Source organism: Bufo bufo, chromosome 3 (genome assembly GCF_905171765.1).
Source record: "Bufo bufo chromosome 3, aBufBuf1.1, whole genome shotgun sequence".
NCBI classification, from domain to species: domain Eukaryota; kingdom Metazoa; phylum Chordata; class Amphibia; order Anura; family Bufonidae; genus Bufo; species Bufo bufo.
In genome coordinates, this window is record NC_053391.1 from 75,633,887 (window position 1) to 75,656,760 (window position 22,874).

General features: G+C 40.6%; 1 protein-coding gene across 1 annotated transcript in view; it reads left to right on the top strand.

Moving 5' to 3' along the window:
- The window catches only part of CADM2 (cell adhesion molecule 2), a 425,691-nt gene that overhangs the window by 158,024 nt on the left and 244,793 nt on the right, over nt 1-22,874 (top strand). The window lies entirely within an intron of this gene.

The window sequence follows — 22,874 nt, forward strand, 5'->3', positions numbered from 1 at the left end:
AATGTAATTGTCCACAGCGGACACCGTCTACAGAAAAAGTACACTGGATGTCACAGATATTTTTAGGCTGCGCACACGTTACACAGGAGATGTAGGGCAGATAATGTCGCTGTCACCAGAGGCGAAAAAATTACACTGAATGTCACAGATATTTTGGATGCGCTAACTTTATACTGGAGATGTAGCGCAGGTAATGTCGCTGCCACCAGCAGCAAAAAATATTTGACTCAATGTCACTGATATTTCGGATACACAAACGTTATGCAGGAGATGTAGCGCAGGCAATGTAACCGAAAAAGTACACTAGATGTCACTGATATTTTTAGGCTGCGCACACGTTAGACAGGAGATGTAGCGCAGATAATGTCGCTGTCTGCAGTGGCCTAACTATATATATATATATATATATATATATACACACAGTTAAGATGAATCTCTCTATTTCTCTATTTCACTGGCCACAAGAAGAAATTCAGGCAGTGTACCCGCAGTTAAAGTGATTCTCCTGAGTTCAGAAATTGAGTTCACTTAATACAAAGCTATAATTTCCATTTCAAGTTGTATTCTGTCTCTAGGAACTGATCTCTGGAGATTTAGAATGTCCATAGATAAGTATTACATAGATCCTATGCTGAATTAGTTTGGTTCATCATGAACAAAGTACAAAAGTTACCTGATCTGCATCTGCTGTTGTCAAGATCAGAACCATGAATGTGTGTGGTCTTTGGAGCTGCACATGGAGAATCACCTAATCCTGCATAAGGGGGCCCACTCTTGGTTTGCCGTCTGAGGCCTGTCTACTACAATTATTAATCTTAATCTTATATAGCTGCATTATTTTGACATTGTATAGTACTGTGAATTAGGTAGGCACTGCATGGAGTGCTATATCAAGGTATAGCATTGGAAAAAGCACCCCCTCTATTTAAAGATCTCCACTGTTCCATTTGCTCTGGTTTACTCTAAACATGCTGATGAAGTCTAATCTTACATTTCCATAGATTTAAAAACATCTTATGTATCCAGGTGACATTTATAGAATTATTTGTGCACTGTATAGAACTATTATGTTGGCATTATTTGGCCATATTATGGGGCACTGCATTGGTTGCACTGTTTTTACCAATGTGGGTGGCATCGGTCAGCAAATTTGTACCTATGAAACTGGTTGACCTGCTGCATGTGCGCTTGGTCCCATATTCATATGTGAAGACATTCCTGAAAAATGATGTTCTAGGAGCAATGGGGGCATTATCGTTACTCCTGGAAGCTCCATTTTCTCTGCAACTGCTGCCTCATTTCCACTTTAAATGACAGGATCAGGTGTGATGACGCTTTTAGGCCTCTTTCACACTTGCGTTGTCCGGATCCGTCGTGCACTCCTTTTGCCGGAGATGCCCGCCGGATCCGTAACAACGCAAGTGAACTGAAAGCATTTGAAGACGGATCCGTCTTCAAAATGCGTTCAGTGTTACTATGGCAGCCAGGACGCTATTAAAGTCCTGGTTGCCATAGTAGTAGTGTTGAGCAGGGGAGCAGTATACTACAGTCCGTGCGGCTCCCCGGGCGCTCCAGAATGACGTCAGAGCGCCCCATGCGCATGGATGACGTGATCCATGCGATCACGTCATCCATGCGCGTGGGGCGCCCTGACGTCACTCTGGAGCGCCCCGGGAGCCGCACAGACGGTAAGTATACTGCTCCCCCGCTCCCCACTACACTTTACCATGGCAAACAGGACTTTAGCGTCCCGGCAGCCATTCAGAAAAAGCTAAACGTAGGATCCGGTAATGCGCCGAAATGACGTATAGCTTAAGGCCGGATCCGGATTAATGCCTTTCAATGGGCATTAATTCCGGATCCGGCCTTGCGGCAAGTGTTCAGGATTTTTGGCCGGAGCAAAAAACGCAGCATGCTGCAGTATTTTCTCCGGCCAAAAAACTTTCCGTTCCGGAACTGAAGACATCCTAATGCATCCTGAACGGATTTCTCTCCATTCAGAATGCATGGGGATAATCCTGATCCTAATCCTAATCCTGATTCTTCCGGCATAGAGCCCCGACGACCGAACTCTATGCCGGAACAAAACAACGCAAGTGTGAAAGAGCCCTTACTGTCCGACCCTGTCAATCAACGTGCAGAGGACGTGGCAGTTGCAGAGAGAGCAGGGCCTTTAGGTGTAACGGCAATGCCCCTGTTGCTCCTAAATGCTCATTTGCATATCATAAAATATCATTTTTCTCAGCAATGTGGGCACATATGAACATGGGACCAACACAGATGTCATCAGCTGCCAAGCGCACATGTAACAGGTCCGAAAGGTACAAATTTGCTGAAAGATTCCCTTAAAAACCACCACATTGGTAAAAACAGTGCAACCAATGCAGTGCCCCCATAATATGCCAAACAATGGTAGCAAAATTGTTTGAGAAGCATTATGACTCTATAATTCTCCTTTTCCTCCTGAAAAATGTATACTTATTTACCGTACTTACGTCATGTGAATGATAGTGCTCATCAGATAAGCACTAACAAAGTTTCTTATTTTATGTCTTTTTTTATATTTTCAAAATGTATTAAAGTAGTTATGAATATCTCTTATTTCTTATGTACCCTGTAGTGAGTAGTAGTAGTGTGTTTGCCCATATTTCTGCACCTTTAGATACTGTATACAGTGGTTAAATCTTAAGTCTTCTGTTCTCCTGAGAAAGTTGACATTCCAGGGAGACTTTAATGGGATTGTCCCACTTCAGCAAATGGCTGGTGTGGAGCGAGCATGCTCGGCCAAACTGCTGTTCGGCTCGAGCATTACTATACTCGGCACATCCGAGTGCTCGGCCGAATACTGCGGGTGCTCAAGTACAATTCAATACAATGAAAGTCAATGGGAGACCCAAGCATCAAACCAGGCTCCCCCTGCTCTGAAGAAGAGAGAGTGTCTGGTTTACAAAAAAAGGTTAGAAATTGATGGAAACCCCATCAAAATGGTTTGGAAACAGCATTAAGAGGATGGCTGGATGCGTCTTGGACTCCTATTATCTACGACATACAATAAACAACCAGACAAAGGCTATATGCCAAAAGCCTGGCATATGTAAGCCATCAATCTATCCATGAGACAGATAACAGGCTTAGTCAGCATACCTTACTATAGCAGCCTTGTGCACTATGAGAAATTCCAAACCAGCTCTCATCTGACTGAGAGACAGTAAGCCTCAAAGTTACTTCAGATCTGTTGGATGGCTTGGGTGGACCTGCGCACCTAGATCAATATCATTAGGGAGACAAAAAGTTTTCTGACTGTCCTGATATAATATTCAATAACCTTTCTATACAGTTTTGTCATGTAAAAACTAATTTGCATAAACATGGGCATATGGGAAAGACATGCAAATGAGCAGAATCTGCCTTGTTTTTCAGCTGAAAAACCATTTGCATTAAAATTTGCGATCTACACTACTCATGAACAGCGCCTTCTATTGGTTTCATAGTCTTATGACAAGAGTAATAGTATTGTCATAAGACTATGAAACCAATAAATGGCGCTGTTCATGACTCATGAACATCGCCATCTATTGGTTTCACAGTCTTATGACAATACAATTACTCTTGTCAGAAGATTATGAAACAAATAGATGGTGCTGTTCATGAGTAGTGTAGATTGCAAATTTTCCATTGAGATGAGAGCTGGTTTGGAATGTCTCATAGTGCACAAGGCTGCCATTGTAAGGTATGCTGACTAAGCCTGTCATCTGTCCCATGGATAGATTGATGGCTTGCATATACCTAGCTTTTGGCATATTGCCTTTGTGTGGTTGTTTATTGCATGTCAAAGATAATAGGAGTCCAAGACGCGTCCAGCTATACTCTTAATGCTGTTTACAATCATTTTGATGTGGTTGCCATCAATTTCTAAAAAATTTTTGTGAACCAGACACCCTCTTCTCTTCCGAGCAGGGGGTGCCTGCGGTTTTCCTATTGACTTCTATTGTGCTCGGTAGAACACATGAGCATATCGGTGTTTGGCCAGAACACACGAGCAATTGGGTGCTTGATCAACACTACAAATGGCATTTATTATGTAGAGAAAGTTAATGCAAGGCACTTACTAATGTATTGTGGTTATCCATATTGCCTCTTTTGCTGGCCTGATTCATTTTTCCATCACATTATAAACTGCTCGTTTCCAGGGGTTACGACCACCCTGTAATCCAGCAATGCTTGCAAATTACAGGAAAAAAGCACTGTCCTCTCTGGTTGCCGGGACCGTGGGAGGGAGCATAGGCACTTATGCTCAGCAGCATCCGTTCCGGCCACGTCATATCTACACTGCGCCCGTGTAAGCAAAATGTTGCTATTTTTGTGATTTGAAATCACTCTCGCCAATTTTAAAAAGCAGGACGGTAAGTGGCTGTGGTAAGCCAAGTAAGGAGGTGAATGCCAGATGTACAGTACCGTGAAAAGCTTTAGGCAGGTGTGCGAAAAATGCTGCAAAGTAAAAATACTTTCATAAATAAGTGTTAATAGTTTATTATTATTAATTAACAAAATTCAAAATAAATAAAATAAAGATAAATCTAAATCCAATCTATATTTGGTGTGACCATCAAAGCAGCGTCAATTCTTTTAGGTACTGTTGCACATAGTTTTTGAAGGAACTTGGCAGTTAGATTGTTCCAAACATCTTGTGAATGAAGGCTTGTGCAAATCCTTCTGACTCTTCATGTAATCCTAGACAGACTTTATGATAATGAGATCGGTGCTCAGTGGGGCGATACAATCACTTCCAGGACATTGATTGCATGTTTGGGGTTGTTGTCCTTCTGTAGAATAAATTTTGATTTAAACTATTCATACTTCTATTTTTGAAAGCATTCTTTGGTTACAGAAATACATGGATAGGTTTATGCATGCAGTTTTGGAAGACAAACTTCCAAAACTGCATGTAGTAACCTGACTATGTGGCCTTAAACTAAGTTTGCATCATTTTTGACACATCTACCTAAAATGTTTGCATAGTACTGTGTCAGATATGTCAAATAGTCTCCCCCACAAAAAATGGCACAAAGTATGGGGGTGGCGGTGGAAAACTGGAGTAATATTTTGATATGTTAATGTTAAAAATGCTTTAATTTTTTTAAACAACACTGACTTCAAAAGTTCCTCTCATAATAAATCTCCCCTTTAGTTTCTATAGTTATGATGCTGACTATATCATTAGTTAGCTCATCCCGACTCAACTTTTTTTCTAGCTTTGTCCTTTTTTCCAAGGTGTTGCAATAAACAATAAAAGAATAGTCACAATCAGTTTCTCTTGTAATTTTTCATTGCAAGGGAGGTCTACAGTGCATTGCAGGTCATTCTGTTGTTGTATTAAAGTCCTTTCCAGCATCGATAGGGCTAAATACCCTTTGACATCATTTATTTCTCAAGCATATGGGTCATCACACATTTGGATGGTGTGGAGAGAGAAACTCTATAACATACAGTTACTTGCCCATTATTCTCTATGCAATCAAGCTTTTGAAAGAGCAGTGAAGGCATATCTGTAATTCCAACAGAAATTTGTGGTGCTGTTTTACAGTTGATTTATGCCCCACTCTTTGGCTTGAAAGTGTATTTTGAAGCATAAAATAGCTTTTAGCTGAGCACAGAAAGTAAAGCAAATTTATACTGTAGTTGTAACAATATGTTTCAGTGCTTTAAGTAGAACTTTAGTCAGAACATAGTGACAACGGCTGGTATGAAAGTAATCTCTTTCCACAGTGAGCATGGACAAAAAAAGGTCTGCTTATAAAAGGACAATACAAAATGTTACTAGTATACACAGTACTTGTTTAGGGCCATGATGACCTCAATTTAAATAGTTTAAATTGGTTGTCAACTCTTTTCATGAAAAGACACTTACCCCAAGGTGCCTCCTTTCACATGACCCGGGTGCGACTACCAACGGTCGATCTATTTCATGCACTCAATCTCTCACGCCACTACACACACACACCTCATATTGAACTTAGATCACACCCTGACACAGCCTCTCATGCCCCCAACATGCTGCCACCATTGATGACATTTAAATCAATACACCAAATAATTAAGGGCTCATAGAAAACCCCACAGCACCCCACTCGCAAGCAGGCTCACAGTTGCACAGGCCACACTTATAGCAAATACACGGTAATGCAAACCGCACTCATACACTTAAAAATGGAGGGCACAAGGCAAAACCATTAAAGATCTGCTTTAATGAACTAAAAGGTACAGTACTTAGTTATAAAAAATAAAAAGAAATAAGCGACATACTTAAACATACACAAAACAGTAAAAATTAAATTATAAAAACATAAAGATTCTTATTACTCAACGAATTACTATATGATCAGAGTCCATTCTGGTTCTGGGGGCAGGAGGACTTTGAGCACAACCCAAATCCCAAATTGTGTCAATGAAAAGGGTGGAGAGGCAGAGGGTGGAGCTGAGAAGAGTCTCCCTCCCAACCTTGGCCTAGCCTTCTGGGAAGACCTTCATTATGGGTGTGTTCTCCACCCCTATTCCACGGCTGGCAAGCATAAAATATTATTAAAACAAGTCTTCCCGTCCACAGTAATGGATATTCAGGCGCCAACATGTTTTAATAACTCATGTTTCATCAGGCTGATCATTGTGATACCAAATATGAGCGGTGTAGGGGTCCCAGAATAAGAGTTCTCATTACGTAGGAATTCTGGCTGTCAAGGGGGCACTGTTTGGACAACTTATGATGCCTACATTATACGGAATGTGATTATTACAATAATTAGTAGGTGAGTTGTATGATATATTTTCTTAATCTTCTGGTAGTCTATCTAAAAAGCTTCTATACCTCTGCTGGGGGAGGTGCCATTCTGTCTAAGTGTATGCATTTTCAGGAAATATCTTTATTACCTCGCGTTTGCAAACAAGTCTGAACAGTGGACAGTGGAAGATTGGAAGCAGGTGATTTGGAGCGATGAGACAAAACTCCTTGTCTGATTGTTGCAAATTGTTCTGGAAGAAACAAGAGAAAAGGGGGGCTAACTGATCGAGAAATTGAAGGAAACGTCAGGTTCATTGGAGGGAGCCTGATGATATGGGGTTTTTCATAGCCAAAGGCATTGGACACTTGACCAGGATTGATGATGGTCTCAATGATGAGCTATATGTGAGTATCCTACAAGACGAGTTACTTTGTAAACTTAAGTACTATGGGTTTGAAAAAGACGACATAGTGTTCCAGCATGTTAATGACCCAAAGCATATGTCGATATTGGTGAAGAAATGGTTCAGTGACCAAAGTAGAGGTGCTGGAATTGCACCCACAGTCCGCAGACCTCAACCCAATTGAACACTAGTGGGTAGAGTTGAAGAAAAAGCTGTATTCGTACCCAAGTGAGTCGACCAGTATCTTCCAACATTGGGAATGTGTAGACGAGACCTGGGAACATATTTTGGTTGAGACATGCGTGAATATGATTGAGAGCATGCCCAGAAGGATTCAGGCAGTGTTGAAAGCCAAAGGTGGATTTACAAAATACTAACAAAATTAAAATTAAAATTTTGAATTTTAGGAGCATAACAGTAATACCGCAGGTACAGTCCAATTTATGTATGAGATAGCCAAGATGATTGTCTATAAAATGATGGTAGTCTCATGTTCGAAGCTGGTGGATGCTGAGATATGGAGCATGAAAGTCAAAAGTTCAAAACATTCTTACCCTTTTGCTCATCAGTATATACCTACTTGATGTCTGCTAGACAGACAGACAGACAGATAGATAGATCATAAATAGATACTAGAGGGCCAAAAACTGGTGTAGAAAATGATGAATGAAACAGGTCTGCCGGCTCTTCATGCCAACTCTTCACGCATGCCACACTGCCATTTCTCAACATGTGAGAAAAGTAGCTCGAGCAGGGAAAAGTCACAGATTTTGCTGCAAAATGGCATGCAACAAAATCTGTGACTGATATACACCACAAAAATGGCGTATATAGGTTAATAATGTACCTGTTAGTTTTTATGTTTCTCTCCACCAAAATTGATTTAAGTTCTGTGTTAGAAACAAGTTTTGGATTAAATGAAGGGTGATTTGATGCAAAACTAAACAGGGGCACTACTAAAGGAAATGCAGATATAGTAGTTGTGTCTAGGCCATGGTGCCTGAGGGTCCCTTCTGCCACATAAGAATGCACCAGTATTATAAGTGCCTTATGGTAGCCATTTACATGTTTAGCACTGGGGCCAGGAGCTTCAAGCGACACCTTCGATTTTAATGTCTATTTTACAGAATATATTAGTGGCTTTGATTTATCCTTTAGACATCATTTTGCTTTATTGGTCCCATAACTCACAAGTAAGATTTCCTCATTGTGTTACGGTATATCAAAAGAACATAATTGAAGTTCTGCCCTTTATAATGCATAAAGCTGATCTACAGCTAATGATGCTTAGATTAATGATGAACATTACCAATTAAAAAACCATACCGAAGTACCGTCTGATGTTTAAGAGTATGTTAAAGACATTTATATAATACATTATATATGTAAGATTAAGCAAAACATACTAAAATATTAATATATAATACTTGGATTATTCATTTTTTTTTTTTATTCTTATAGCTATTGTTCAGCATGTAGAATTCAGTTCAATATAGGAATCATAGCCAGAGCTAGAAGACATAAAAAATTCAATAAACAGAGATATTTTCATCATATTCTTCATTAAAGACTTACTGTATCTATGAAAATGAAGGTTTATCTTTTTTTTTATTACTTCATATGAGGACAAAAATGTATTAAAGGAGTTGTCCAAGTTAAATAAAAACTTGAGAGGCCCCTGTAAATGTGCTAAAACAAAGTAAGGCTACTTTCTCACTTCTGGCACAGCAATTCGGCAGGCTGTTTTGGCAGACAAAAAACTGCCAGAATTCTCTGGATCCAGCATAGCCAGATAGCGCCACATGCCCACCAGACCCCACAGACTGTAATGGGATCCGGCGGGAATACGGATGCTCCCTGGCATAAATAGATACATGCAATAGTTTTTGTCCAGACAAATCCCAGAATTTATGCAAGGGAGTGTCCGGGTCCATGAGCTCCTGTCGTTAATGGCCAGAACGTCGTTAATGGCCATGAATCTGCTGGAACAGCTTGCCAGATTGCTTTAGTGCATGTGTGAAACTAGCCTAAGTGATACCTCTTATGTCACCTGCCTCTTCTAGTGCCGTGCTCTGGTCCTCCCTGCTGCTGACATCATCTTCAAGGCTGCAGTGGCAATGTTCCATATACAAAGGCCATCATGTAGCAAATGAGTGTCTGCATGGTTGCCTGTGTACAGGGAACATCACTGTGACAGCCAGGAAAACAAAGAGCAGCAGGGAGAACTAGAGTTTAGCACTGGAAGCGACAGGGGAAGAAAGGGTTAAGTTTCTTATTTTGTTATTTTAGCACATGTGCAAGGGACGCCCTAGTTTTATTTAACTTGGACAACTCCTTTAATGTAGCAGTTGCATAAAGAAAATTGTAGTGTAGCCATTGCCTAAGAGGACAACACATCATTGATGATCATGGCAAGGAGCAACTTAACACTAGCTCCATCACACGGTCATGACTTAGTCATGTCTACTTAGGATTACGCCTTCTACTAGCGACAAAGTATGATCATCATGTAAGAAGGTGAATGTAACTAAGTTGTAGGGTACCCTAACAGAACTCCAGCGGTGATGATGTGTGTTGCCATCAAGCTCTTGAATATTAATTCTGATGTATTATATGGTTACTGCACATAAGCATCTTCTGTAACAGCATACTGTACCTTCATGAATAGATAAATTAGCCACTTAGGAGACTGAAAATGTAGGCTGAGCACTCTGGGAACCGTAAATGAAGCCATAAGCTAGCAATTGAACAGACCAATGAGGAACTGATTGATAGATATTTAGCAATGCAATTTAACAAAAAAAAATTATGTTAGTTGGGGTAACTTGGGCCCAGCAGAGGATCTTATATATATAAATATATATATATATATATATATATATATATATACACACAACATATGCTTATCTGCCATTAAATACTTTGTAATGAAGGGAGACGTGAACCATAAACAGGCGGCACTGCACACACTGAATACGCCGTGCAAAAACCGAGCCAGATGCAGTCAGGAACACTTCTCAACGTGGTGCTCAGCAAAAATAGTATGTAGTATACAGATGGCAACTTGAAGAGAGAAATGAGAAATAAAGTTGCGGCACTCACCGAAGTGTATCAAAAGTGTCTTTTATTGTAGCTTCCTCAGCAGGTAGCAGTAGGGATCCAGGGCGGACACATAGTTGCGAGCAGCGACGGCCGTTTCGCGCGCTAAGACGCGCTTCCTCAGGCCACTGACCAGTGGCCTGAGGAAGCGCGTCTTAGCGCGCGAAACGGCCGTCGCTGCTCGCAACTATGTGTCCGCCCTGGATCCCTACTGCTACCTGCTGAGGAAGCTACAATAAAAGACACTTTTGATACACTTCGGTGAGTGCCGCAACTTTATTTCTCATTTCTCTCTTCAAGTTGCCAAATACTTTGTAATGTTGGTTGTTATCATCCCACATAAAGGATATGGTATCGATGAGGTCTAATAGCTTATTTGTGAATCAACCAATAAGGAATATTACTGGTAAATGATTGACTCCAAGGTCATCAAACTCACATCCAATTGTTTGTTTCTGCTGTTTTTGTGTTGGAGTCTGGGCCCACCAGCACTGGTACTCCTGTAGGCTAATCTAACCCTGCTCTGGCCATTCCATAACCAGTCATACCTCCTCTTTCATTTTCTTACCTGAATTTTATTTGAACAGTAGTTGTTTTCATAGAGACACAGGAAAAGAACACCCTTTGAAAAAGGCTTTGCAATTTTACTGCTGATCCATATAAAATGGGATTTTGATACTTCTAGTAGCATTCCTTTAATATTTGCTAAATGAGAACAACAGTTCCAATATATATATATATATATTTATATATATAAAGAGTACAGACCAAAAGTTTGGACACACCTTCTCATTCAAAGAGTTTTCTTTATTTTCATGACTATGAAAATTGTAGATTCACACTGAAGGCATCAAAACTATGGCATCCACACATGTGGAATTATATACATAACAAACAAGTGTGAAACAACTGAAAATATGTCATATTCTAGGTTCTTCAAAGTAGCCACCTTTTGCTTTGATTACTGCTTTGCACACTATTGGCATTCTCTTGATGAGCTTCAAGAGGTAGTCCCCTGAAATGGTTTTCACTTCACAGGTATGCCCTGCCAGGTTTAATAAGTGGGATTTCTTGCCTTATAAATGGGGTTGGGACCATCAGTTGCGTTGAGGAGAAGTCAGGTGGATACACAGCTCATAGTCCTACTGAATAGACTGTTCGAATTTGTATTATGGCAAGAAAAAAGCAGCTAAGTAAAGAAAAACGAGTGGACATCATTACTTTAAGAAATGAAGGTCAGTCAGCCGAAAAATTGGGAAAACTTTGAAAGTAAGGGCTATTTGACAATGAAGGAGAGTGATGGGGTGCTGTGCCAGATGACCTGGCCTCAACAGTCACCGGACCTGAACCCAATCGAGTTGGTTTGGGTCGAGCTGGACCGCAGAGTGAAGGCAAAAGGGCCAACAAGTGCCAAGCATCTCTGGGAACTCCTTCAAGACTGTTGGAAGACCATTTCAGGGGACTACCTCTTGAAGCTCATCAAGAGAATGCCAAGAGTGTTCAAAGCAGTAATCAAAGCAAAAGGTGGCTACTTTGAAGAACCTAGAATATGACATATTTTCTGTTGTTTCACACTTGTTTGTTATGTATATAATTCCACATGTGTTAATTCATAGTTTTGATGCCTTCATAGTCATGAAAATAAAGAAAACTCTTTGAATGAGAAGGTGTGTCCAAACTTTTGGTCTGTACTGTATATATACTAGCTTAAGGACCAGGCATTTCTCGGGTATATTTAATCTCTTTCATTTAATAATTGTATGTGTCGTTAAAAGATATCAACACTATCCACAGCCCCCCACCCCTTAACATTGACCCCTCCACAGTGCCCTGTCCCTTAAAATTGGACCTTAACAGCAGCGAACCCCCTTAACTTTGACCTTTACAGCAGCCTTTCCCTTTTTACAGTGACACCACCCTCTTGACAGTGACCTCCACAGGTGCCCGCCCCCTTAACAGTGGCCTTAACTGAATCGGTGGCATGTCCTTTTGAACAGCTCACTCTAGGACAGCAGCACTGTACTGTCTGAGTGTGAGCTGCAGGGAAAAAGTCACCATCCCTCCCACCTCTTCAGCTGACAGAAGTTGATTTTTATCTTCATTTTTTCAATCTCAGTCGGCTGAGGAGTGGGAGGGGGCATGGCCTAACCAGATCAGGGGCGTGTCCTTTTGAACAGCTCACTCTAGGACAGCAGCACTGTATTGTCTGAGTGTAAGCTGCAAGGAGAAAGTCACCCTCCCTTCCACTCCTGCAGCTGACAGAAGTTGATTTTTACCTTCATTTCATTTTTTCAATCTCTGTTGGCTCAAGAGTGGGAAGGGGCGTGACCTAACCAGATAAGGGAGTGGCTTAACGGGACCTGGGGGAGGGGTTTTAAGTCTTTTGAGGGTGTACATATTGTGGCAGTAGGCGTGTCTGGGCTCCTTCCTGCAAGAGTGACGCCCCTCTGGGCACCTTACTGGCTCATTTGCATACCAAATAAACTGGATTTTCAGAGGATAAAAACATCTATTGCTGGAACAAAGGCACATCTTGAAGTAAGGTACTAAGTGCTATTAGGCCATGGCTTTACTTCAATAGCAATTATCCTGGTGACAGATTTACTTTAAAGCTCTCCTACAGCAGTGAAGAAAAATGGCTGGGTTGTTATGGAAACCTGGAGTAAAACTGTGTATGTGGAGGCTGGAGGACCTGCGAGCTTCTATTGGCTGATAATGGTCATGTGATCAAGCTTCTATTGGCTAATGCATTTTTTGTGAATATCTCAGGAACTGTACGTCCTAGAGAGCTGAGACCTGGTCTAAAACCTTCCCGGGCACCTTATGTACCTAAGTGCCAAATTTCGTGATTGTAAATGCAACAGTGCGGATTACTTTAGCGGACATACACATACACACACACACATACACACATACACTCAGCTTTATATTATATATATATATATATATATATATACATATATATATTGTAAGGGATCGCTCTCACACATTTCTCGCAGACAACCGGATTAAAGTCCAAAAAATGCTTTATTTTCTAGCACTTTAGCACAATACAGTAACCAAAATAACTCCTGCCCGTATAGGCACTACATAATACATAATTTATTCCCTGACTCACCTCTAAAAAACACAGTTCACACACGTGATCAGATGCTGCTTTCTCAGCCCAAACAATCCAGCAGCCTCCAGGTTGTGGATACAACAACATAAGTACCTTTGGGGGTTTGTGGCCCAGAAGTCCACCTGACTCTGGCCGTGCGACGCTCTCTCCGTAGGTGTCACTAGGTCCCCAAACTCAGGCTTCCTCAGCCTTTTTTTTTTTTTTTATCTCAGGCATTCTCACTCTTTCCTTCCCCCTGACTAAGGCCTCTTTTACACGACCATTTTTTTTTTCCGTTTTGCGGGCCGTTTTTTGCGGTCCGTATACGGTCCGTATACGGAACCATTAATTTCAATGGTTCCGCAAAAAACAAACGGAATGTACTCCGTATGCATTCCGTTTCCGTATTTCCGTTTTTCCGTTCCGTTGAAAGATAGAACATGTCCTATATTTGGCCGCAAATCACGTTCCGTGACTCCATTAAAGTCTATGGGTCCGCAAAAAAACAGAATGCATACGGAAATGCATCCGTATGTCTTCCGTATCCTTTCCGTTTTTTGCGGAACCATCTATTGAAAATGTTATGCCCAGCCCAATTTTTTCTATGAAATTACTGTATACTGTATTTGCCATACGGAAAAACGGAACGGAAACGGAAACACAACGGAAACAAAAAACGGAACAACGGATCCGTTTAAAAAGGACCGCAAAACACTGAAAAAGCCATACTGTTGTGTGAAAGAGGCCTAACACACAGAGGGTTGGTTTTATGCCTCCTTGATTAGAGCAGGCCTCACCTGCGATCACACCCTTCCTGTGCCGGAAGGGTGTGGACTGGCAGATCCCACTACCAAACCTATCCAAGTAAAATCCAGCACAGAAGAAAATACAAAACTGTCTCAGCAAACTATACTTCGCTGAGTCCACTGCAGCTTTCCGGATTTTAGTTATCTCATCCAGCTGAGGTATCTGGGTGGAATACACACGCCTTCCCGCACTGCCCACATTATCACTATATATATATATATATATATATATATACAATTTTTCCAGATATGTTATATCAGAGAGGCCATCAATATCACATCAACAGGGGTCCGACATCCTGCAACCCCACAAATCAGTTGCTCTTGAGTTGCTCTTGTGCGGGAACTGCACAGCTCTATCCATTGCATAGTGGACAGAGCTGGTTACTGCAGTATTCACTTCAATGGGAGCAGCTCTGCAGTAACCAGCTCAGTCCACAGTGGATGGAGATATGTAAGTATGTAGTTCTGGCACTGTAGCTACCCCAAAACAGCTGATCAGCTGGGGTGTGAGGTGTCAGACCATCAATATTAAACTTTTGGAATGCACTTTTAAATGAATTCATTCAGTACTGGATCTTCTGTCAAAAGAGTAGCACAAAACATGTAAAGACACACCTGATGCAAAATGTCCCTGAAACAATGCGTCAGTGTTTTCTATAAATGATAACAAATAGCAGAGAGTCATGTTTGTCACATTATACTTTCATTTTATATGCTGTTTACTGAGTATGTAAGATATATAACAGGTAAACCTATATGTGGCGATTATAAGTCTTGGAATATATGGAAACAATGTCAGACCTATAGAATTCTTAACATAGGTAATATTCATTGATTATTCATCCAAATTCACTGTCATTAGTTACAGAGCCTTAATTTGCAATGGATAGTGATAAATTACTGTATTTAGAATTGCAATTTTCTAGCGAACACCAGGAAGCTGGCTTTCTGCTCTCTGTGCATGTTTTATTCTCTCTAATATTGAAGCAATTAACATCTTTAAGGTCCATTCAAGTATTCCTAGTTTAGTTCTATAAAATTCACACAATTCCAAATTAACTTGTTGAAACCAATGTAGACTACAGGTATGTGGAAAAGACAACCTATATATTTCTAATGGAATTAAAGGAATGCATATTTAGATGTTTTCTTTCTTACTTTTGCTCTTGGCTCGGCATATCCTGTTGACCAGTTTTGGAAAAAAAAAAGATTCTTTTGTGATGCTCTCAATATGTCTGTCTCTGTCTATATGTGGCCACTCAGTAGTTGTGATGGGGATTACAGTCTGTCAATAGTTTTTTTTAGCATGTTGCGATACTGGGAGTCATTTATCAAAGACTAGCATTTAATGTCGGCCTTTGGTATCCCTTTCAATACAGGAGAATGTGCTTAAAGGGGTTGGCCACTTTCTAGCTACTTGTGAAAAATGTGTAGATAAGGTGACTATATGGCTAGAGATGAGCACATTTTTCCAAAATTCGATTCGCCCGGTCCGCCAATTTTTTTTTTAAATGTGCTTCAATCCGAATTTATTCGCGGCAAATTACGTTAATTTTTTTTTTATTTCCTGGCTGCAGAGAGCCTTTATAGTGGTGTAGAACACTGTGCCTTGTAGTAACACATATAGGGAGTCTGCTGTAGTAGTGAAATAATACTGTGAGTCAGTATGACATGCAGATGACAGGCGTCGCACTTAGAATCACTGCACACTTCACTTATTTGGGCAGTCACGGGGCAAAAACTGACCAAATAACTCAAGTGTGAACTCAGCCTTACAGATCAATGTTAGCGTCAAGAAGAAGCGCACTCCTTTTACACCGTCGTCAGCTGATTCCACAAAGATATCTACAGAACCTGTTCTATTAAACGCTTATACAAGTTGAGCTCCCCCAGTAAGTTTGTGTTGACGTCACTGATTATTTTGCCCTTCCTCTGATCCGTCAGAGCAATAACCCCCAAAAAATGGATCCTGCTAATGCCAAAAAAAACAGGAGTGGATCCAAAACAGAGATGACTGAGTCAACCATTCAAGAACTGCTGGGTTGCTGGTCAAGATACGACCGCTAGATGACACCGGGAGCTCAGGCCTCTCAGTGCGACTCCGGCTGCCACTCCCCCTTACTCTGCTGCGACCTGTGCCACGCGCCAGAAACATTTAGGCCTCTTCCACTCCCCTGTGCAGGACCTGTCACTTCTCTGTCTGACATACTATTAGATCAGATAAATAAATAAAAAGGAAATTAAACCACCCAAAAAAGTCTGTAATTTTCTCACTTCACCACACAATGGCTAATAAGCCCTTTTTTCCCACTAATACAAGCCAAAAAGGGCTGTAATTTTCTCACTTCACTACAAAACGGCAAATACTTTTTTTCCCACTAATACAAGCCAAAAAATGCTTTAGAACTTATAACTGCACCGCACTAGGGCAAATAATCTTTCACTGAACCTTGAGTAATCTTTCCCTTAACTTGTAAATTATTTTTTTTTAGCACAGTTAAGTTTTTTTCTAGCACTGTCTCTAGCCTCTGGTGACGTCTCTTTTGTGCACTAAGTACACAGGAAAATGGCAGAATCTAAGATGGCTGAGGCTATTTATAGGGCCGTGACATCACAGGGGCTGGCTGCCTGCTGATTGGCTGCATGCATGGCATTATGTGTGATCCTGCCTTCCCAGAGTTCCTTGCTCCATGTCCTCACACTTGCATCAGACATTTTAGGAAAAAATGTGATTCGTTACCACAAAGCGTGAGGAAATTTAGATTTGGTGCAAATCGAATTTTTCCTGATATTCGGATCGAATTTCACTTCGTCAACTTCGATTCGCTCATCTCTATATATGGCATTTAATAATATGGCCACTAATGGAAGGTCATGTGACCAGACACATAGCTCCACCTCTCCATTCTAACACACTGCACTAAACCCCCACCAGTACTAGTGCAGATGTCAGGTACAGTGTATGTGAATGGAGACTACATCACATGGAGGTGATTTGCTTGGTCACATGACCCTCCATCTCTGTATGGACAGCACAAAAGACTTGGTCTAATAGCTTATTTGTGAATCAACCAATAAGGAATATTATTGGTAAATGACTGACTCCAAGGTCATCAAACTCACCTCCTATTGTTTGTTTCTGCTGGGGGGCAACTTTTGTGTTGGAGTCTGGGACCACCTGAACTGGTACTCCTGTAGGCTAATCTAGCCCTGTTCTGGCCATTCCATAACCAGTCATACCTCCTCTTTCATTTTCTTACCTGAATTGTATTTGCCTATCATAGAACAGTAGTTGTTTTCATAGAGACACAGGAAAAGAACCCCCTTTGAAAAGGCTTTGTAATTCCAGTGCTGATCAATATAAAATGGGATTTTTATACTTCTAGTTGCATTCCTTTAATATTTGCTAAAGAAGAACAACAGTTCCAATATATATATATATAATTTTTCCAGGTTTGCTATATCAGATAGACCATGAATATCACATCAAACAGGGGTCCGACATCCTGCAACCCCACAAATTAGTTGCTCTTGAGTTGCTCCTATGCGGGAAGTGCACAGCTCTATCCATTGCATAGTGGACAGAGCTGGTTACTGCAGTATTCACTTCAATGGGAGCAGCTCTGCAGTAACCAGCTCAGTCCACAGTGGATGGAGATATGTAAGCATGTAGTTCTGGCACTGTAGCTACCCCAAAACAGCTGATCAGCTGGGGTGTGAGGTGTCAGACCATCAATATAAAAATTTTGGAATGCACTTTTAAATGTAATTTTCAGTCTCATCAGTCTCATTGCTTCTATACTTCTATACTTTACATTTTTTGCTACTTTTATGAACACATATTGAGAAAAAAAAGCAAAAAACATATATTGTAATATAATGGTCATTAGCCAGGTCAGTAATCATTCAGTACTGGATCTTCTGCCAAAAGAGTAGCACAAAACATGTAAAGACACACCTGATGCAAAATGTCCCTGAAACAATGCGTCAGTGTTTTCTATGAATGATAACAAATAGCAGAGAGTCATGTTTGTCACATTATACTTTCATTTTATATGCCGTTTACTGAGTATGTAAGATATATAACAGGTAAACCTATATGTGGCGATTATAAGTCTTGGAATATATGGAAACAATGCCAGACCTATAAAATTCTTAACATAGGTAATATTCATTGATTATTCATCCAAATTCACTGTCATTAGTTACAGAGCCTTAATTTGCAATAGTGATAAATTGCAATTTTCTAGCGAACACCAGGAAGCTGGCTTTCTGCTCTCTGTGCATGTTTTATTCTCTCTAATATTGAAGCAATTAACACCTTTAAGGTCCATTCAAGTATTCCTAGTTTAGTTCTATAAAATTCACACAATTCCAAATTAACCAATGTAGACTATGTGATAAAAAAAACTAACTATATAATTCTAATGGAATTAAAGGAATGCATATTTAGATGTGTTCTTTCTTACTTTTTCTCTTGGCTCGGCATATCCTGTTGACTAGTTTTGGGGATTTTTTTTTAATTTTTTTTGTGATGCTCTGTCACAGTATGTCTGTCTATATGTGGCCACTCAGTAGTTGTGATGGGGATTGCAGTCTGTCAAAAGTTTTTTTTAGCATGTTGTGATACTGGGAGTCATTTATCAAAGACTAGCATTTAATGTCGGCCTTTGGTATCCCTTTCGATACAGTAGAATGTGCTTAAAGGGGTTGGCCGCTTTCTTGCTACTTGTGAAAAATGTGTAGATAAGGGGACTATATGGCAAGAGTCGAGCAAATTTTTCAAAAATTCGATTCGATGCAGTAACACGCATAGGGAGTCTGCTCTGGTAGTGAAATAATACTGTGACATGCAGATGACAGGCGTCGCTGTTAAAATCACTGCACACTTCACTTATTTGGGCAGTCACAGGGCTAAAACTGACCAAAAAACTATGAACTCAGCCTTACAGGTCGATGTTAGCATCAAGAAGAAGCGCACTCCTTTTATACTGTCGTCAGCTGATTCCACATAGATGTCTACAGAACCTGTTCTATTAAACGCTTATACAAGTTGAGCCCCCCAAAAGAGTGGAGTTGGGGTCAGCAGTAAGTTTGTGTTGACGTCACTGATTATTTTGCCCTTCCTATGATCCGTCAGAGCAATAACCCCCAAAAAATGGATCCTGCTAATGCCAAAAAAAAAACAGGAGTGGATCCAAAACAGAGATGCCCGAGTCAACCATTGAAGAACTGCTGGGTTGCTGGTCAAGATACAACCGCTAGATGACACCGGGAGCTCAGGCCTCTCAGTGCGACTCCGGCTGCCACTCCCCCTTACTCTGCTGCGACCTGTGCCTGCGCCAGAAACATTTTGGCTTTTGCCACTCCCCTGTGCAGGGCCTGTCACTTCTCTGTCTGACATACTATTAGATCAGATAAATAAATAAAAAGGAAATTAAACCAGCCCAAAAAAGTCTGTAATTTTCTCACTTCACCACACAATGGCTAATAAGCCCTTTTTCCCCCACTAATACAAGCCAAAAAGGGCTGTAATTTTCTCACTTCACTACAAAACGGCAAATATTTTTTGTGCCACAAATACACGACAAAAAGGGCTTTAGAACATATAACTGCACTGCTGAATGGCAAATATATTTTTATTTTGCCACTAATACTAGTACTAGTGCAGATGACAGTGAAATAATACTGTGACATGCAGATGACAGGCGTCGCTGTTAAAATCACTGCACATTTCTCTTATTTGGGCAGTCACAGGGCTAAAACTGACCAAAAAATTATGAACTCAGCCTTACAGGTCGATGTTAGCATCAAGAAGAAGCGCACTCCTTTTATACTGTCGTCAGCTGATTCCACATAGATGTCTACAGAACCTGTTCTATTACAGTCTTATACAAGTAGTGCCCCCCTGACAGAGTGGAGAAGGCGTCAGCAGTAAGTTTGCGTTGATGTCACTGATTATTTTGCCCTTCCTCTGATCCGTCAGAACAATAACCCCCAAAAAATGGATCCTGTCTGTCTGTTGAGCATCCGCCTTCACTCGGTCGTCATTTGCTCAGATCTCCATCAGTATTGCTAATGCCCAAAAAAAAGAACAGGAGTGGATCCAAAACAGAGATGACTGAGTCAACCATTCAAGAACCACTGGTTTGCTGGTCAAGACACGACCGCTAGATGACACCGGGAGCTCAGGCCTCTTGCTGTGACTCCGGCTGCCATGCCCCCTTACTCTGCTGTGACCTGTGCCTGCGCCAGAAACATTTAGGCCTCTTCCACTCCCCTGTGCAGGACCTGTCACTTCTCTGTCTGACATAATGTTAGATCAGATAAATAAATAAAAAGGAAATTAAAACACCCCAAAAAGTCTGTAATTTCTCATTTCACCACGCAATGGCTAATAAGCCCTTTTTTTCCCACTAATACACGACAAAAAGGGCTTTAGAACATATAACTGCACCGCTGAACGGCAAATATATTTTTCTATTGCCACACACACACGACAAAAAGGGCTTTAGAACATATAGCTGCACTGTTGATCGGCAAATATATTTTTCTTTTTTCCACTTATACACGACACAAAAGGCTTTAGAACTAGTGTTGATCGAGCACCAAAGTGCTCGGGTGCTCGAGTATAACACCTCGGGTTGCTCGGGGGCTCTATCGAGCACCTGAGCACAATGGAAGTCAATGGGAGAACCTGAGCATTAAACCAGGCACCCCCTGCTCTGAAGAGGGAAGGGTGTCTGGTTCACATGAAAAGGTCAAAAATTTATTGAAACACCACTGAAATGGAACAGCATGGGGAGGATGTCTGGATGCATCTTTGACTCCCAGGTCGCTGCTGGTTGCTTCTTTTTTGCACTTATACACTCCACAAAAAGGCTTTAGAACATATAAATACACCGCTGAACAGCAAATTGGCCCTTATTTTTTCAACTTATACACGACACAAAAAAGCTTTAGAACATATAACTGCACCGCTAAACGGCAAATAGGCCCTTATTTTTTCCACTTATACACAACACAAAAGGCTTTAGAATATATAACTGCACCGCTGAATGGAAAATATATTTTTCTTTTGCCACTCATACATGACAAAAAGGGCTTTAGAATGTATAACTGCACTGCTAAACGGAAAATATATTTTTCTTTTTCCACTTATACACTCCACAAAAGGGCTTTAGAACATATAACTGCACCGCTAAACTGCATATAGGCCCTAATTTTGTTTCACTTATACACGACGCAAAAGGGCTTTAGAACATATAACTGCACCGTTGAACGACAAGTAGGCCCCAATTTTTTTCCACTTATGCACGGCACAAAAGGCTTTAGAACATTTAACTGCAGTGCTGGATGGCAAATATATTTTTGTTTTGCACTAATACAAGACAAAAATGGCTTTAGAGCATATAACTGCACCGCTGAATGGTAAATATATTTTTATTTTGCCACTATTACACTCCAAAAAGGACTTTAGAACATATAACTGCACTGCTGAACGGCATTTTTTTTTTACACTATTACACGCCAAAAAGGGCTTTAGAACATATAACTGCACCGCTAAATGGCAAATATATTTTTACTTTGCCACTATTACACGCCAAAAAGGACTTTAGAACATATAACTGCACTGCTGAACGACAAATAGGCCTTTATTTTTTTCCACTTGTACATGCCACAGAAGGCTTTAGAACATATAACTGCACCACTCAACGACAAATATATTTTACTTTTGCCACTAATACACAACAAAAAGGGCTTTAGATCATATAACTGCCTCACAAAACGGCAAATATATTTTTCTTTTGCCACTAATACATGACAAATAGGGATGTAATTTTTGCAATTCACCAAACAACTGCTAATAAGCTCTTTTTTTTCCCACTAATACAAGCCAAAAATGCTTTAGAACATATAACTGCACCGAACAAGGGCAAATAATATGTAGAAATATTTCCTTGTAATAAACCCTGTTAATGGTTGTATCAAACAGTACTTGCACCCCAATAACAAGAACGGTTATATATGGCATTTAATAATATGGCTACTAATGGAGGGTCATGTGACCAGACACATAGCTCCACCTCTCCATTCTAACACACTGCACTAAACCCCCACCAGTACTAGTGCAGATGTCAGGTACAAAGTATGTGAATGGAGAAGACATCACATGGAGATGATTTGCCTGGTCACATGATCCTCCATCAGCAGCCATTTTATGGACAAAACCTCTGTATGGGAAGCACAAAAGACTTGGCAAAAAATGGGGCATACCTTGTGAAATATAGAAAATGGTTCAGCATTTCAACAAAGACTACATTAATAGGTGCCATGTAATCATCTTACAAACACACTGGTCAACACTTACCAGAAAGTGGCCAACCCCTTTAATTTATGATGAGGCACATTATCATAAATTAGCAGCATTGTCCAGCAGTTGAGGCACTTAAATTGTAATTTACTCCCGCTCTTAGCTTCAGTAGATTTCAGTAGTCATTTATGCCAGGAAAGTGGTGTAAATAATAATGAACTTGCCAGGGCTAATAGCCCTGCCTCTATTATCTATTCATCTCCACCATTCCCTAGTGGTGAGGGTGGTGTAGAAACATAGTGTGCACCTAAATTTAGGGACACATGCATTCAACAATTCTCAAAACGGGGCTGTGCAACTTCTTAAAGCCAGT